This window comes from Elephas maximus, chromosome 6 (assembly GCF_024166365.1).
Source record: "Elephas maximus indicus isolate mEleMax1 chromosome 6, mEleMax1 primary haplotype, whole genome shotgun sequence".
Lineage (NCBI taxonomy): Eukaryota > Metazoa > Chordata > Mammalia > Proboscidea > Elephantidae > Elephas > Elephas maximus.
In genome coordinates this window covers 16,309,949-16,326,635 of record NC_064824.1, presented here as the reverse complement: position 1 = coordinate 16,326,635, position 16,687 = coordinate 16,309,949, and the positions used below count along the sequence as shown (strand labels likewise).

The 16,687-nt window shown below is 42.0% G+C and overlaps 1 long non-coding RNA gene across 1 annotated transcript in view; it reads right to left on the bottom strand.

Moving 5' to 3' along the window:
- Nucleotides 1-16,687, bottom strand: part of LOC126078536 (uncharacterized) — a 90,747-nt gene that overhangs the window by 29,989 nt on the left and 44,071 nt on the right. The gene's annotated exons all lie outside the window — the stretch shown is intronic.

Below are 16,687 nucleotides of genomic sequence, written 5' to 3'. Positions count from 1 at the left end.
CACCCATGTTTATTACAGCACTGTTTACAATAGGAAAAAGATGGAAGCAACCAAGGTGCCCATCAATGGATGAATGGATAAATAAATTATGGTATATTCACACAATGGAATACTACACATGGATAAAGAACAGTGATGAATCTGTGAAACATTTCGTAACATGGAGGAACCTGGAAGGTATTATGCTGAGTGAAATTAGTCAGTTGCTAAAAGACAAATATTCTATAAGACCACTATTATAAGATCTCGAGAAATTGTTTAAACTAAGAAGAAAACATTGTTTTGTGGTTATAAGGAGGGGAAGGGAGGGAGGGTAGGAGACGGGCATTCACAACTAGATAGTAGATAAGAACTACTTTAGGCAAAGGGAAGGACAACACTCAATACAGGGGAGGTCAGCATAACTGGACTAAACCAAAAGCAAAGAAGTTCCCTGAATAAACTGAATGTTTCGAAGGTCAGCGAAGTAGTGGCAAGGGTCTGGGGACCATGGTTTCAGGGGCATCTAAGTCAATTGGCATAATAAAATCTATTAAGAAAACATTCTGCATCTCACTTTGAAGAGTGGAGTCTGGGGTCTTAAACACTAGCAAGCAGCCATCTAAGATGCATCAATGAGTCTCAACTCACCTGGATCAAAGGAGAATGAAGAACACGAAGGACACAAGGTAATTATGAGCCCAAGAGACAGACAGGGCTACATGAACCAGAGACTACATCGTCCTGAGACCAGAAGAACTAGATGGTGCCTGGCCACAACCGTTGACTGCCCTGACAGGGAACACAACAGAAAACCCCTGAGGGAGCAGAACAATGGGATACAGACCCCCAAATTCTCATAAAAAGACCAGACTTAATGGTCTGACTGAGACTAGAAGGACCGCAGTGGTCATGGCCCCCAAACCTTCTGTTGGCCCAGGACAGGAAGCATTCCCAAAGCCAACTCATCAGACATGGAATGGAAAGGACAATGGGTTGGAGAGGGATGCTGATGAGGAGTGAGCTACTTGGATCAGGTGGACACTTGAGACTATGCTGGCATCTCCGGCCTGGAGGGGAGATGGGAGGATAGACAGGGTTAGAAGCTGTCAAAATAGTCACAAAAAAAGAGAGAGTGGAAGGAGGGAGAGGGCTGTCTCATTGGGGAGAGAGTCATTGGGAGTATGTACTAAGGTGTATGTAAGTTTTTATGTGAGAGACTGAGTTGATTTGTAAACTTTCACTTAAAGCATAATAAAAATTATTTTTAAAAAAATAGGAATAGAAGGGAAATTTCTTGACATAATAAAGGGCATTTATACAAACCCAACAGCCGACAGCATCCTAAAGGGAGAGAGGCTGAAAGTATTCCCTTTGACAACAGGAACCAGACGAGAATGCCATTTATCACCACTGTTATGCAAAATTGTGCTCGAGGTCCTAGCCAGAGCAATAAGGCTAGAAAAAGGAATAAAGGGCACCCAAATTGGTAAGGAAGAAGTAAAAATATCCCTATTTGCAAATGTTATTATGATCTAATACACAGAAAACTCTAAAGAAGGCACGAGAAAACCACTGGAACTAATAGAACATTCCAGCAAAGTATCAGGATACAAGATAAACATACAAAAATCAGTTGGATCCCTCTACACCAACAAAAAGAACTTGGAAAAGGAAATCACCAAATCAATACCATCTACAATATCCCCCAAGAACATAAAATACCTAGGAATAAATCTAACCAGAGACATAAAAGACCTATATAAAGAAAACTACAAGGCACTACAGCAAGAAACCAACAGAGGCCTACATAAGTGGAAAAATATCTTGCTCATGGATGGGAAGTCTCAATATTGTGAAAATGTCAATTCTACCCAAAGCAATCTACCAATACAATGCAATCCCGATCCAAATTCCAATGACATATTTTAATGAGATGGAGAAACAAATCACAAACTTTATACAGAAAGGGAAGAGGCCCCAGTTAAGTAAAGTTCTTCTATCACTGAAGAAGAACAAAATGAAAGGCCTCACACTATCTGATTTCAGAACCTATTATGCTGCCACAGTAGTCAAAACAGCCTGGTACTGGTACCACAACAGATATATAGACCAATGGAACAGAACTGAGAATCCAGACCTAATTTCATCCACCTAGGAGCAGCTGATATTTGTCAAAGGCCCAAAGGGGGAAAAGACAGTCTCTTTAACAAATGGTGCTGGTATAACTGGATATCTACGTGCAAAAAAATGAAACAAGACCCATACCTCACATCATGTACAAAAACTAACTCAAAATGGATCAAAGACCTAAATAGAAAATATAAGATGATAAAGATTATGGAAGAAAAAATAGGAACAATGCTAGGAGCCCCAATATACAGCATAAACAGAACACAAACCATAACTAAAACAATGCACAAACACCAGAAGAGAAGCTAGATAACTGGGAGCTTCTAAAATCAAACACTTGTGCTCATCAAAAGACTTAACCAAAAGAGTAAAAAGACAATATCTACAGACTGGGGAAAAAAATGTGGCTACGACATACCCAGTCAGGGTCTAATCTCTAAAATCTACAAGGTGCTGCCACACCTCAACGACAAAAAATGGGCAAAGGATTTGAAAAGGCACTTCACCAAAGAAGACACTCAGGCAGCTAACAGATATGTGAGAAAAAGCCATTAGCCATTAGAGAAATGCAAATCAAAACTACAATGAGATACCATCTCACTCCAGCAAAGCTAGCACTAATCCAGAAAAACACAAAATAATAAATGTTGGAGAGGTTGTGGAGAGACTGGAACACTTATACACTGTTGGTAGGAATGTAAAATGGTACAATTTTGGAAACCAATTTAGCTCTTCCTTAAGAAGCTAGAAATAGAAGTACCAAATGATCCAGCAATCCCACTCCTTGGAATATATTCTAGAGAAATAGGAGCCTTCACATGAATAGACATATTTATACTCACAATAGCAAAAAGATGGAAAAACGTAGGTGTCCATCAACAGATGAAAGGTACATACACACAACGGAATACTATGCAAAGATAAAGAACAATGATGAATCCATGAAACCTCTCACGACATGGAGGAATCTGGAAGGCATTATGCTGAGTCAAATTAGCCACTCAGAAAAAGACAAATATTGTATGAGACCACTATTATAAGAACTCAAGAAAAGGTTTAAACACAGAAGAAAACATTCTTTGATGGTTACAAGCGTGGGGAAGGAGGGAGAGGGAAATTCGCTAACTATGTAGTAGACAAGAATCATCTTAGGTGAAGGGAAGGACAACACACAATACAGGGGAAGTCAGCACAAGCAGACTAAACTAAAAGCTAAGGAGTTTCCTGAACACAAAAACACTTCGAGGGACAGAGTAGGAGGGGCTGGGGCCTGGGGACCATGGTTTGGGGGGACATCTAGGTCAATTGACATAACAAAGTTTATTAAGAAAATGCTCTGCATCTCACTTTGGTGAGTGGCATCTGGGGTCCTAAAAGCTTGCGAGCAGCCACCCAAGGTGCATAAATTGGTCCCAATCCACTTGGAGTGAAGTAGAGTGAAGAATATCAAAGACACAAGGAAAATATTAGCTCAAGAGACAAAAGGACCACATAAACCAGAGACTTCATCAGCCTGATACCAGGAGAACCAGATGGTGCCTGGCTACCACCAATGACCACCCTGATAGGGAACACAACGGAGAGTCCCTGACAGAGCAGGAGAAAAGTGTGGAGCAGAACTCAAGTTCACGTAAAAAGATCAGACTTATTGGTCCGACTGAGATTGGAGGAACTCTCGAACCCATGGCCTCTGGACGCTCTGTTAACCCAGAACTGAGACCATTCCTGAAGTCCACTCTTCAGACAAAGATTACACTGGACTATAAAACATAAAATAATAGTCGTGAAGAGTGTGCTTCTTAGTTCAAGCAGATACACAAGACCAAATGGGCAGCTCCTATCCTTAGGCAGAATGAGAAGGCAGGTTGGATGGACACAGGAAACCCAAAGTGGAAAGGGGGAATGTGCTGTCACATTATAGGGATTGCAACTAGTGTCACGTAACAATATGTGTATAAATTTCTGTATGAGAAGCTAACGAGCTGCAAACTTTCATCTAAAGCACAATTAAAAACAAAAAAATGTTATGAGACAACCAGGGAAATCTGAATGATGACTGAATAGTTCATGATATTAAAGAATTATTGTTATTTTTTTTTATAAAAACAAAAGAATAGCTGCTGAGTTACAACCAAAAACCTCATGAGATTTGGTTCCTTGGTTTGGAGATTTAGGATCATGGTTTCATGGAACATCCCAGTTCACTGGACTAATAACATGTTTAGTGCTCCTGTTCTGCCTTCTATTTTGATGCATAGTGCCTGGGGTCTTAAAACTTGCAAGTGGCAGTCCAGGGCACGACAATTGGTCTTCACTGCCCTGTAACAACAGATGAAGAATAATAGTTGGGAATAAGAGGAGGAATTGGAATGTGTGGCTAAGTGCCTCCATGAACAACTGCCTCCTTTGCCATGAGACCAGAAGAACTAGATGGTACCCAGCTACAATTACTGAACATTTTGATCAAAGATTCTATAGAAAAATCCTGATCTAAAGGGGAAAATACAAAACAGAATGCCAAATTATCATGGACTCCAGATTTTCCTGGAGCCATGAAGGTTGGATGAACCCCTGAAACTACTGCCTTGAGATAATTGTTAAAACTTAAATCAAAAACATCACCTGAAGTCTTCTTAAAACCAAACAATAGTTTAGTTTAACTAGTAAAAAATGTTTGCCTTGAGCATTATGTTCTTTTAAGAACTATCTGGGTAGGACCAAATGGACAACAGCAACTTGAAAGATTAGATAAGAATTTTCGGGGGCAGTGAGTTTATGTTAATGGGGGATGAACATCTCAGAAAAGAAGGGTGAGAATGGTTGCACAGCTCAAAGAATGTAATCTATGTCACTAAATGGCTCATGTAAAAATTGTTGAATTGGTGTAAGTTTTGCTGTGTATATTCTCAACGGCAACAAAATAAATAATATGTATAAAAATAAAAATACACAGAAGACATAGAGCCAATGCACAAGGAATTAATCCAAAGTGGATTAAGTTGAATCACATTTGGTCTGGTGAAACCCAAGAAGGATCTGCCCCAAATTGAATTCTGCTTTATCAGACATGGGGAAGGCACTGGCAGACCCACCATGTTCTTGCAAACGTGGCACACTGAGGGAAATATTTCGCTGTATTCCGGGAGCACGTGAGCTACTACCAGCCCTGATGAGCTCATCAAACCTGCTGTCAACTTCACTGAAGAAGCAGATAGCCCCACGGGGCTGGAGGGTTAGGCTGGGAGGGGGAGGAAAAAAGGGAGGGCTGTGAAGGACATCAGACCACGTTCTCCTTTATTTTCACTTTGCTCTGGCATAGTCTTAAACTATCCCTTCTCAGCCAGTGCATAAGAGTCTCCACAAACCACTGCCCGAGACCTTTCTGCCCCAGCAGAATGGAAACCCCACGTGGTCTGGAAATTTATCTTCTTGCTCACCATCTAACACCAGCACAATGCCAGGCAGGTACCAGGCATCAGTGAGTACCTTGTGGACTGTAAATGCCTACAGAGCCAGAAAACCTCACAAAACAGAACCCATAAAATAACTAAACAGTGAAACTTCTGAGTGGCCATACCAGAGGGAGCAGCCAAGTTTTCTTCTGAATGGACATGCCTTTCCCCTCCATGGTCCTACCCAGACTTGCCAATAAATGTGGAAGTTTGATCACATGTAGTTATTATCTCTCCCTCAAAAACTCAATGAAGATTAAATTAATATGCTTTTAAAAATATATATAAGGACCCATAAGGGCTGAAAAAAATGGGAGAGGAGACAGCAGCAACAGTAGATTTCAATATACTTCAGAACCTATACAATGGAGGGAGGTGTGTAATTGATGTCCATGGAAAACTGCAGAGACCAATGCCAGGAAGAATATCAGCTGGCACCAAACACCCCCTGAGGGCCCAGAGTACACCTGGGAGCTAGGGAAAGCCTAGAGAGAGAGGGACCACAAAATTCCTTATCAATTTGAGCAGGAAATACTATTGATAGTTATGTCAGGGCAGAAATGCAAACCCTGGTGCACAGGGGTGAAATCCTGGATGGTGAAAATCAACGTATAATGATACCAGATGCCCAGGGACCCTTCTCCACCCCAGAAGCCAAGTGACTCCCTCTTCCCTGCAAAGTCAGACATAAGAGGTTTGTTCTCTGGAGAAATTAAACCAGGCGATTCCAGGCTGAGGATCCCAAACACATTGGAAGGTGGGTGTGATGGTTAAGATTGTGTGCCAATTTGGCTGCGCCATGATTCTCAGTGTTTATATGTAATCACTCCCGTGATAGAACCTGCTGTGAGTAGCCAATAAGTTGAAAGTGAGTTTCCTTGGGGGTGTGGCCTGCATCTGAATATAAGCAGACGTTCTGACTTTTTTGCTCACTCTGGATCCTGTGGCTGCCTCCTGTTAACTGACCTCCAATTTTGGGGACTTGCGCTATCAGCTTATCTGCCAAATCTGGGATTCATCAATCTTCACAGCCTGTGAGCGAAAGCCCTGCTCTCCAATCTGCTAATCTTGGGTTCACCAGCCCCTGTGGCTACATGAATCAAGAGAAGCCTCTATCCTTATTCACAGACTTGAGATGTACCAGCTCTACAATCAAGTGAGCCATTTCCTTGATAAAAATCTCTCTCTATATATACATATTTATACGCATTACTGGTTTTACTTCTCTACAGAACCCACCCTAAGACAGTGGGCATGAGGTACAGAACAGAAACAGGGGAGTGGGTGAAAGTCTGCACTCAAAATGTGGAACCATACCTGCCCACTTCTGGCTCACACCCCCTCAACATAGGAGAATTACAGAGTAGAACAGAGACCCTGAGGTCTGACATTTGGGGGATCCCCAGTAAGATCATGTCACCACCTGTTCACTATGCAGTAAAGCCCCCCAGTTGACCAGCCCCAACCAGGCCCCTACTAACTTTTTAGTGCATCATTTTAAAAATGAATCAGTAGCCAGTAATCACCAAACATCTGAGGAAATTCTCCAACATATAAAAAAGAAACCAAAACAATGAGAAAAAAAAGGAGTAAAATTTTTAAATCTGAAAGATACATAAGATATTGCAGGTATAAAACAAGAATAGAGTTCCAGAAAAAAATATCAGATGCACAAAAGGGCTCCTGGAAATTAAAAGCATAATGGATGATATTAAGTAGAACAAAAAGACAAAGAGATGGAAAATATAAAAGGTAATTCCCAGGCCCTGAGTTTTTGACTGAAAGGCCTGTAAGTGTCCAGCACAATGTGAAAAACAGCTCATACCAATTTACATCATCGTAACATTTTAAAATGCCAGGGATAAAGAGCTTTCGGAGAGGGAAGAAAAGAAAGTTCATGAATTGGAATTATGTTAGACTTCTTAACAATAAAGCAGAAGCTAGAAGATAATGAAGCAATGTCTTTGAAATTTTCAGGGGACAAAAAAAATTTCTATACCCAGTTGTGGTATTTCTATATTGCTCTCCCATCCTCCAACTTACCTTCCTTCTATATGCAAAGGTTGGACAGGTTAACCTGTATCTTTCAGATTCCCTCCCAGCTGGAGTCCTGGATATAAACGAGATTCTGCAGAGGTGGAGGCAGTTTTCCTGCAGCCTCTGGAAGTCAGACCTTGTTAAAAAGGATAATTTTCCTTTGATAGACTCCCAGATTCCTTCTTCTGCTTCCTTGGTGTCAAAAAGCAATGGCATAAGGCACCAAAAGCATGAACAACAACAGAAAAAATAGATAAATTGGAGTTCATCAAAATGAAAACTTCCATGCATCAAAAGACTTTATCAACTGTAAGAGTTTAATATCCAGAAGATACAAAGAACATCCACAACTCAACAACAAAAACCCAAACAACCCAGTTAAAAAATGGGCAAAGACATCAGAGAAATGCAAATCAAAATCACAATGAGATACCATCTCACCCCGACATTACTGGCATGAATCAATAAAACAGAAAATAACAAATGTTGGAGAGAGTGTGGGAAGATCGGAACTCTTATGCACTGCTGGTAGGAATGTAAAATGATAACAACCATTTTGGAAAACGATATGGTCCTTCCTTAGAAAGCTAGAAATAAAAATACCATATGATCCAGCAATCCCACTCCTAGAAATATATCCTAGAGAAATAAAAATCATCACACAAGTAGATATATGTACACCCATGTTCATTGCAGCATTGTTCACAATAGCCAAAAGATAGGAACAACCTACATGCCCATCAGCAGAAGAATGGATAAACAAACTGGTACATACACATGATGGAGTATTACGCAATGATAAAGAACAACAATGAATCTGTGAAGTTTCTCAGAGCATGGATGTATCTGGAGGACATTATGCTGAGTGAAATAAGTCAATCATGAAAGGACAAATATTGTATGAGACCACTACTGTAAAAACTCATGAAGAGGTTTACATACAAAAAGAAACAATATCTGATGGTTACGAGGGAGGGAAGGGGTGGAGATGGAAAAACATTTAATAGATAAGCGGTAAACTTGGTGAAGGGTAAGGCAGTACACAATACTGGGGAAGCCAGCACAACCTGTACAAGGCAAGGCCATGGTAGTTCCGCAGACACATCCAAACTCCCTGAGGGACCGTACTGTTGGGCTGAGGGATGTGGGGACCATGGTCTCAGGGAACATCTACCTCAATTAGCATAACAGAGTTTATAAAGAAAATGCTCTACATTCTACTTTGGTGAGTAGCATCTGGGGTCTTGAAAGCTTGTGAGCAACCATCCAGGATACTCCAGTGGTCTCACCCCGTTCGGAGTAAGGAAGAATGAGGAAAACTAAAGACACAAGAGAAAGATTAGTCCAAAGGACTAATGGACCACATCTACCATGGCCTCCACCTGACTAAGTCCAACACAACTAGATGGTGCCCAGCTACCACCACTGACTGCTCTGACAGGTATCACAACAGAGGGTCCCCAAAAGAGCTGGAGAAAAATGTAGAACAAAATTCTAACTCAAAAAGAAAGACCAGATTTGCTGGCCTGATAGAAACTGAGGAAACTCTGACAGTATGGCCCCCGGACACGCTTTCAGCTCAGTAACGAGGCCACTCCTGAGGTTCACCCTTCAGCCAAAGATTGAACAGGCCCATGGAATGGAACAAGACTAAAGGGGCGCACCAGCCCTGGGGCAGAGACTGGAAGGCAGGAGGGAACAGGAAAGCTGGTAATAGGGAACTCAGGGTTGAGAAGGGAGAGTGTTGACCTGTTGTGGGTTGTTAACCAATGTCATACAACAACGTGTGTACTAACTGTTTGATGAGAAACTAGTTTGTTCTATAAACCTTCATCTAAAGTTCAATTAAAAAAAAATGGGCAAAGAGCTGGAATAGACATTTCTCCAGAGAAGATACACAAATGGACAATAAGTACATGAAAAGATGCTTAATGCCATTAATCGTTAAGAAAAACTGTTGCCGTCAAGTCAATTCTGACTCATAGTGACCCTATAGGCAGAGTATAACTGCCCCATGGGGTTTCCAAGGAGGGGCTGGTGGATTCAAACTACTGAGTTTTTGGTTAGCACTGGAGATCTTAACCACTGCACCACCAGGGCTCCCATTAGTTTTTAGGGAAATGGAAATCGAAAGAATGAGATACCACGTCATCTCCACCTGTTAGTTGCCATTGAGTTGATTCAAACTCATGGTGATCCCATGTGCTACAGAGTAGATAATCTTAACGAAAGCAGATCACCAGGCCTATCTTTCACTGCCTGCTGGGTGGGTTTGAATCACGAACCTTTATTTAGGTTGCCAGTTGAGTGCAAAAGGTTTGCACCACCTAGAACCTAGTCATCCCGTACGTTTTAAACTGATGCAAATAACCTTTTGTTATGTCCAACCACCTGTGGCCTACAACCCCCACAGGAAGATCAGAGCCCAGGTATCTGATATGAATATCTTTAGCCTAATAATTTTTTAATAATGAAATGTCTGGCAGGGGACTACAAAGACGCCCGTAACCCTTGTAAGATTCTATATAAGCTCTAATGTGAAATTGCTCTTTGGGACACCATAGAGACAGCCTGTGTTGCTGCTGGGTCCCCGGTGATGTATCAATCTCCTGAATAAACTTTCTTACTCTTTCTGACTTGGAGTATGTTTCATTGGTTTGACTGCTCCAGGGCATGGGTCCTAATCAGGTAACACAAAAAAACTAATCAGGTAACACAAGGACCCTACAAATTTACCTCCCATGTACCTTTCCTTAGGAAACTGTTAGAGGATAGACTTCAGCAAACGCAGTTGTAAAGCAAGTAAAAGGAAGTCAGGAGACCTAGAACCCATCCAGAATGCTGCAAACAGAAGCCTTAGGATGCCAGGCTGGGCTGGGGTCAGAGACAAATAGGAGGTCAGCAAGCCCACTTGTGAGGATCCAAGAAAAACAAACATCTACAGAATGCCAAATTCACTATTTGGAAAATAATATCAATTCACATATAACTTATCTGGTGAAGCATTTAGAAAAAATAAGCGTGGATATACAAAAAAAAAAAAAAAACCTAATAAAGAGAAAACAGAAAACATTCAAGAATGAAGCCCGGGAAAAATTGTTACAGTCTACTTCACTCAGCAGTTAAGTAGAATTTACTATGATAATAATGTAAACACTGGCTACTGATTTAACCAAACGCTGTGATAAAATTATACTGGAGGGTGGGGGAGGGTTAGTGCAGGGATGTCTGTGGGAGACCTAAAGCAACCTTGTCCATTACAGTCAATAGGTAATGGTTAAATTTGATTAACCAAGAAATCACAGCATCCGAATATTATTTAGGAATATGGAAGTGATACTAGCTGTGAGCACTGCAATAGAAATCTATTTGACATCAATTTGTTTTTTTAAAACCCCACTGTTTCCAAAAGAGCATAGATTAGCTTCTGATGGAAGACATGTACACACACACCCGAAACAATCGAATGAGGTGGAAGACTAACAACAACCCCTGGGGAAGTGGACAGAAGGAGGTGATGGGTGACAGGTGAGCCCCAGACACAGAAGCCCTTCACTCCAGAGCTGCCAGGGTCATGAATGGCCCAACCATACAATCAAGCAGACTCAAAAACCACTCAAATGTAGATGCTCCCTATACTAAAAAAAAAAAAAATACTAGACTATTTAAAACCTCTCCATTCCCAAATTCCCACCAACCATCAGCCATTGCTGCCCAAAAGTCCACATTATACATCCTTTGTTTGAGTTAAATATTGCTCTCACCACTTTAAAAATGGAGATTCTGCTGCTGGGGTTGCATACCAGATACGGTACGGGAAAAGCAGAGACCAGGTTCCAATTCCAGTCCTATGACCTTGGGCAAGCTGCTTAAAGTCCCAGAACCCCAGCTTCCTCATGCGGTAGATTACAAAAATGGCCACTATCCTTTGCAGCTCCTCCAATCATTCTGGGCTGGCCACAGAATGTGGAGAAGTGACATTGTGCCAATATGGAATCTAGACTTGAAAGAGGCCTTTCAGCTTCTATTCTTGCTCTCTTAGAACCCTGCCACTCACTTGTGAACAAGCCTAGGCTAGTCTGCTAAGCGGATGAGAGACACATGGCCTGGGCACCCCAATTATCTCAGCCATCAGCCAGTAAACTTCCAGATATGTGAAAATGAAGCCATTCAGGACCAGCTGACCCTGGTTGACCTACCGACTGACCAGAGACAGATGAGCAAGCCCAGCTGAAATTAGTCTAGACAAGTTAAGACCAGAAGAAGCACCCAGTAGAATCAAAAACTAGACAAGCTTTGTGGAGGTATGTTTTGTAGCAAGGGAAAACTGATACACATTCTATATGAAAGGATGATATTAATACTTAGTCCACAGGATTAAGATGTAATGATAAAACATGAAGTAACCAACCAGCCCCAAACCCCACTAACCAGAGGTACTCCAAAAATATTCCTTACCTTCCATTCCCACCTCCAACACCTCAATCCAAAGGAATTTTACCAGTTGCTTTTTCCATTGAGGCCACAGGGAAGAGGCCAGATCATGGGGGCAGGGCTCCCAAAAGAAAGGGAGAATATCTCCAACTTGGCCTTTACCAATCCCCTCATGTAGTCCTGTGTCAGAGCCACATTGCCAGCTGGTGAAACAATAAGCAACTCAGCTTTTCAAGCAGCTTTGGAAAGGCACAGATTTAACCACTGTAATTGGCTTATTGATTTTGCAATCACATTTTAAGATGCATAATCTGGCACCAACTACATTTGCTAATATAGCATCCTCCCAAGGAAGTTCTATCTCTACCACCTGTGGACCAGATCCTCAGCCAGGAGGTTCAGAAAGTGACTCTCCCAACTAAAATTAAAATATCAGTAAATATGGTACCTGGCAAGTACCCTCGCCTTCTCTCCAGGCATCAGTGGTGGATTGAACAATGAGCCGAGTCTGAGGACTCGCACACCCTCGACCAGCACTGACCAGAAGGCGCTCTTCACTTCACCGCTGCACTGAGAATTGTCTCCTTTGCTCTGACTCAGGCATGGGCCTGTCTGTCCCTGGGGTTATTGTGTTTGTACTTAGCTGCTGTCCAGTTGGCTCCGACCCATGGCAGCCCCATGTACAACAGAACAAATATTTCCAGGTCCTGCACCATGTTCACAATTGTTGGTATGCTCAAGCCCATTGTTTGGCCACTGTGTATTCTGAGTGCCTTCCAACCTGGGGGGCTCATCTTCCAGCATTATATCAGATGATATTCTGTTGTGATCCACACGGTTTCACAGGCTAATTTTTGGAAGTAGATCACCAGGCCTTTCTTTCTTGTCCGTCTCAGTCTGGAAGCTCCCCTGAAATCTGTCCATCATGGATGACCCTCCTGGTAATTGAAATACCAATGGCATAGCTTCCAGCATCACAACAACACACAAGCCACCACAGTATGACAAACTGACAGACAGGTGACAACTGTCTGGGGTAGGCACCAGGATTCCACAGGAAGAGCACTGGTACTAAGTTTGTACACCCAGGAAGGCCACTTTTTCTACAATTAATGAGGGCGTACTCTCAAGACACATTTACTGAACTACCCACAATCCTTGTCTGCCAAAGACCTGGAGCCCACAAGGGAAGTGGGCTTGGATGCTTTCTTTCATACAGCCCTCAGCAGAGAGACGCAAAGTATGTGTACTGTGTCTGCTATGAGTTTTCTAAGCATCTAAATGGAGCCCTGGTGGCGCAGAGGTTAATAGCTCTGATGTAACCAAAAGGTCGGCAATTCAAATCCACCAGCCACTCCTTGGAAACTCTATGGGGCAGTTCTACTCTGTCCTATAGGGTCACTGAGTCAGAATTGACTCAATGGCAATGAGTTTTTTTGTTTTTGTTTTTTTTAAGCTAAGCCCAAAGGGAGGTACGATCCCATCCCCACCCCATCCCGTTTGCCCATGAGGCTGCTGTCTAGAGTCCAATATTTCAAACCTTCAAGGGTCCATCGAGCTCACTGAGTCCACCCAAGCCCTCATTTTATAAATGAGCAAACAGAAGCCCAGAGAGGTCTGGTGAACTGGCCATGGAGTCTCAGCTCTGAGCAGCAGAGCTGGCACAGAAAGCAAACGCCCAACTCCCCACACTGTGCACCCTTTACCCTGCTGGGCTATCTCTGGTGCAGGGCTCAATGGCTACCAGACAGTGCAGGCTCTACATGTTGGAGGACTTGCAATCTTAAGGTCCCGGAGTCTCTGCTCACTTGTCCATTTATTTTCTCTCTGTTGTTATGATTGGGCAATTCCTATCTATCTTCACGTTCACCGATCCTTGCCTCCGTCCTCTCCATTCCACTTTTAAGCCTATCCATTGAGTTTTTTATTTGGGTTATTGTATGATATTGTATTGCATTTTCAATTCTAAAATTTTCGTTTGTTTTTTGTTTGTTTTTTTTATATTCTATTTCTTTGCCGAGATTTTCTTCTTTTTTATTTATTTCAAATGTGTTTATAATTACTTGTAGTATTTTTATGATGTTGTTAGCTGCCATAGAGTCGGTTCCAACTCACAGTGACCCTAGTACAACAGAACAAAACACTGCCCAGTCCTACACCATCCTCACAATCACTGTAATGCTCGAGTCCATTGTTGCACTATGTCAGTCCATCTCATTGAGAGTCTCCCTCTTTTTTGCTGACCCTCTACTTTACCAAGCATGATGTCCTTCTCCAGGAACTGATCCCTCCTGATAACTTGTCCAAAATATGTGAGACGTAGTCTCACCATCCTTCCTTCTAAAAAGCATTCTGGCTGTAGCTTCTTCCAAGACAGATTTGTTCATTCCTTTGGCAGTCCATGGTATATTCAATATTCTTCGACAACACCACAATTCAAAGGCATCAGTTCTTCTTTGGTCTTATTCATCGTCCAGCTTTCACATGTATATGAGGCGATTGAAAACCCCATGGCTTGGGTCAGGTGCTCCTTAGTCATCAAGGTGATATCTTTGCTTTTTAACACTTTAAAGAGGTCTTTTGCAGCATATTTGTCCAATGCAATACCTCTTTTGATTTCTTGACTGCTGCTTCTATGGGTGTTGACTGTGAATCCAAGTAAAATGAAATCCTTAACTATGTCCATCTTTTCTCCATTTATCATGATGTTGCTTATTGGTCCAGTTGTGAGTATTTTTGTTTTATATTGAGGTGCAATCCATAATGAAGGCTGTGGTCTTTGATCTCCATCAGTAAGTGCTTCAAGTCCTCTTCACTTTCAGCAAGTAAGGTTGTGTTATCTACATAATGCAGGTTGTTGATGAGTCTTCCTCCAATTCTGATGCCCCATTCTTCTTCATATAGTCCAGCTTCTCAGATTATTTGCTCAGCATACAGTTTGAATAAGTATGGTGAAGGGATACAACCCCAAAGCACACCTTTCCTGACGTTAAACCACGCAGTATCCCCTCGTTCTGTTCGAACAACTGCTTCTTGATCCATGTGTAGTTTCCTCATGAGCACAATTAAGTTTTCTGGAATTCCCTTTTTTTTTTTATGATAGCTGTTTTAAAATCTTCGTCAGATAATTCTTATCAGTGTCTTATCTGTCTTATCTGTGTCTTATCAGTGCTGGCATATGTTGTCTTTTCTCACTCAAGTTGAAAATTTTCTTGGTTCTTGGTATGATGAGTGATTTTTATTTGAACTTTTGACATTTTGGGTATTATAAGATTCTGTATCTTATGTAAATCTTCGGTCTTATCAACCTCCTTTTATTCCTCACTGGTAGGAAAAAGGAATGATACTTACTGCTATCAGGTGGGGGTATAATGAAAGTTCTCCATTTGGCTTCTATTGCCACCCTAGCGGGGAGGGTGTGATGGTTGTGTGTCAACTTGGCTGGGCCATGATTCGGAGTGTTTGTATGTGATCATCCCCATGATAGGATCTGCTGGGAGTTGAAATAGAGTTTCCTCGGGCGTGTGGCCTACATCTGAATATAAGTGGACATTCTGGTTTTTGCCTGCTCTGCAGCTAGCTCCTGTTCATCAGACCTCCAGTTCTTGGGACTTGAGCTAACAGCGTACCTGCCAATCTTGGGATTTATCCACCTTCGCAGCCCTGCCCTCCAACCTGCCAATCTTGTTTTCACCAGCCCCTGCAGCTGCATGAATTGGGAGAAGCTTCTACCCTGATCCACTGGCTTGGGATGTTCCAGCCTCTACAACCACGTGACCTGTTATCTTGATATAAATTTCTCTATATACATAATTATACACTTTACTGGTTTTGCTTCTCTAGAGAACCCAGCCTAAGACGTTTTGTACCAAAAGTGGTTCTAGAGAAATAAAATTGTAAGGATGAATTTTCAAAATTGATTCTCAAGTCTGGTTAGTCTTAAAAATGTTAATGATTCTTTTCCAGCAGTAAAGAGGGCACTGCTAATATACGATGTGAGCTGGGTCTCCAAGCCCATCCTGTAGTAATTTCCCCAGTTCCAGAATGCATAATTGGAATAGATATACTCACCAGCTGGCAGAAGCCTCACACTGGATTCCTGTCAAATGGACTGTCATGGATTGAATTATGTCCCTCCAAAAATATGTGTATCAACTTGGTTAGGCCCTGATTCCCAGTATTCTATGGTGGTCCTCCATTTTGTGATTGTAGTTTCATGTTAAGAGGATTAGGGTGGGATTTTAACACCACCCTTATTCAGGTAACCTCTCTGATCCAATGTGGAGGGAGTTTCCCCAGGGTGTGGCCTGCACCACCTTTTATCTCTCAAGAGATAAACAGAAAGGAAAGCAAGCAGAGAGTTGGGGACCTCATGCCACCAAGAAAGCAGCACCAAAAGCAGAACATGTCCTTTGGACCCGGGATCCCTGTGCCTGAGAAGCTACTTGACCAGGGGAAGATTGATGACAAAAACCTTCCTTCAGAGTCAACAGAGAGAGAGTCTTCCCCTGGAGCCAATGCCATGAATTGGGACTTTTAGCCTACTTCACCATGAAGAAATAAACTTCTCTTTGTTAAAGCCATCCACTTGTGGTATATCTGTTATGGCAACACTAGATGACCAAGACATGGAGTAAGGGCTATTATGGTAG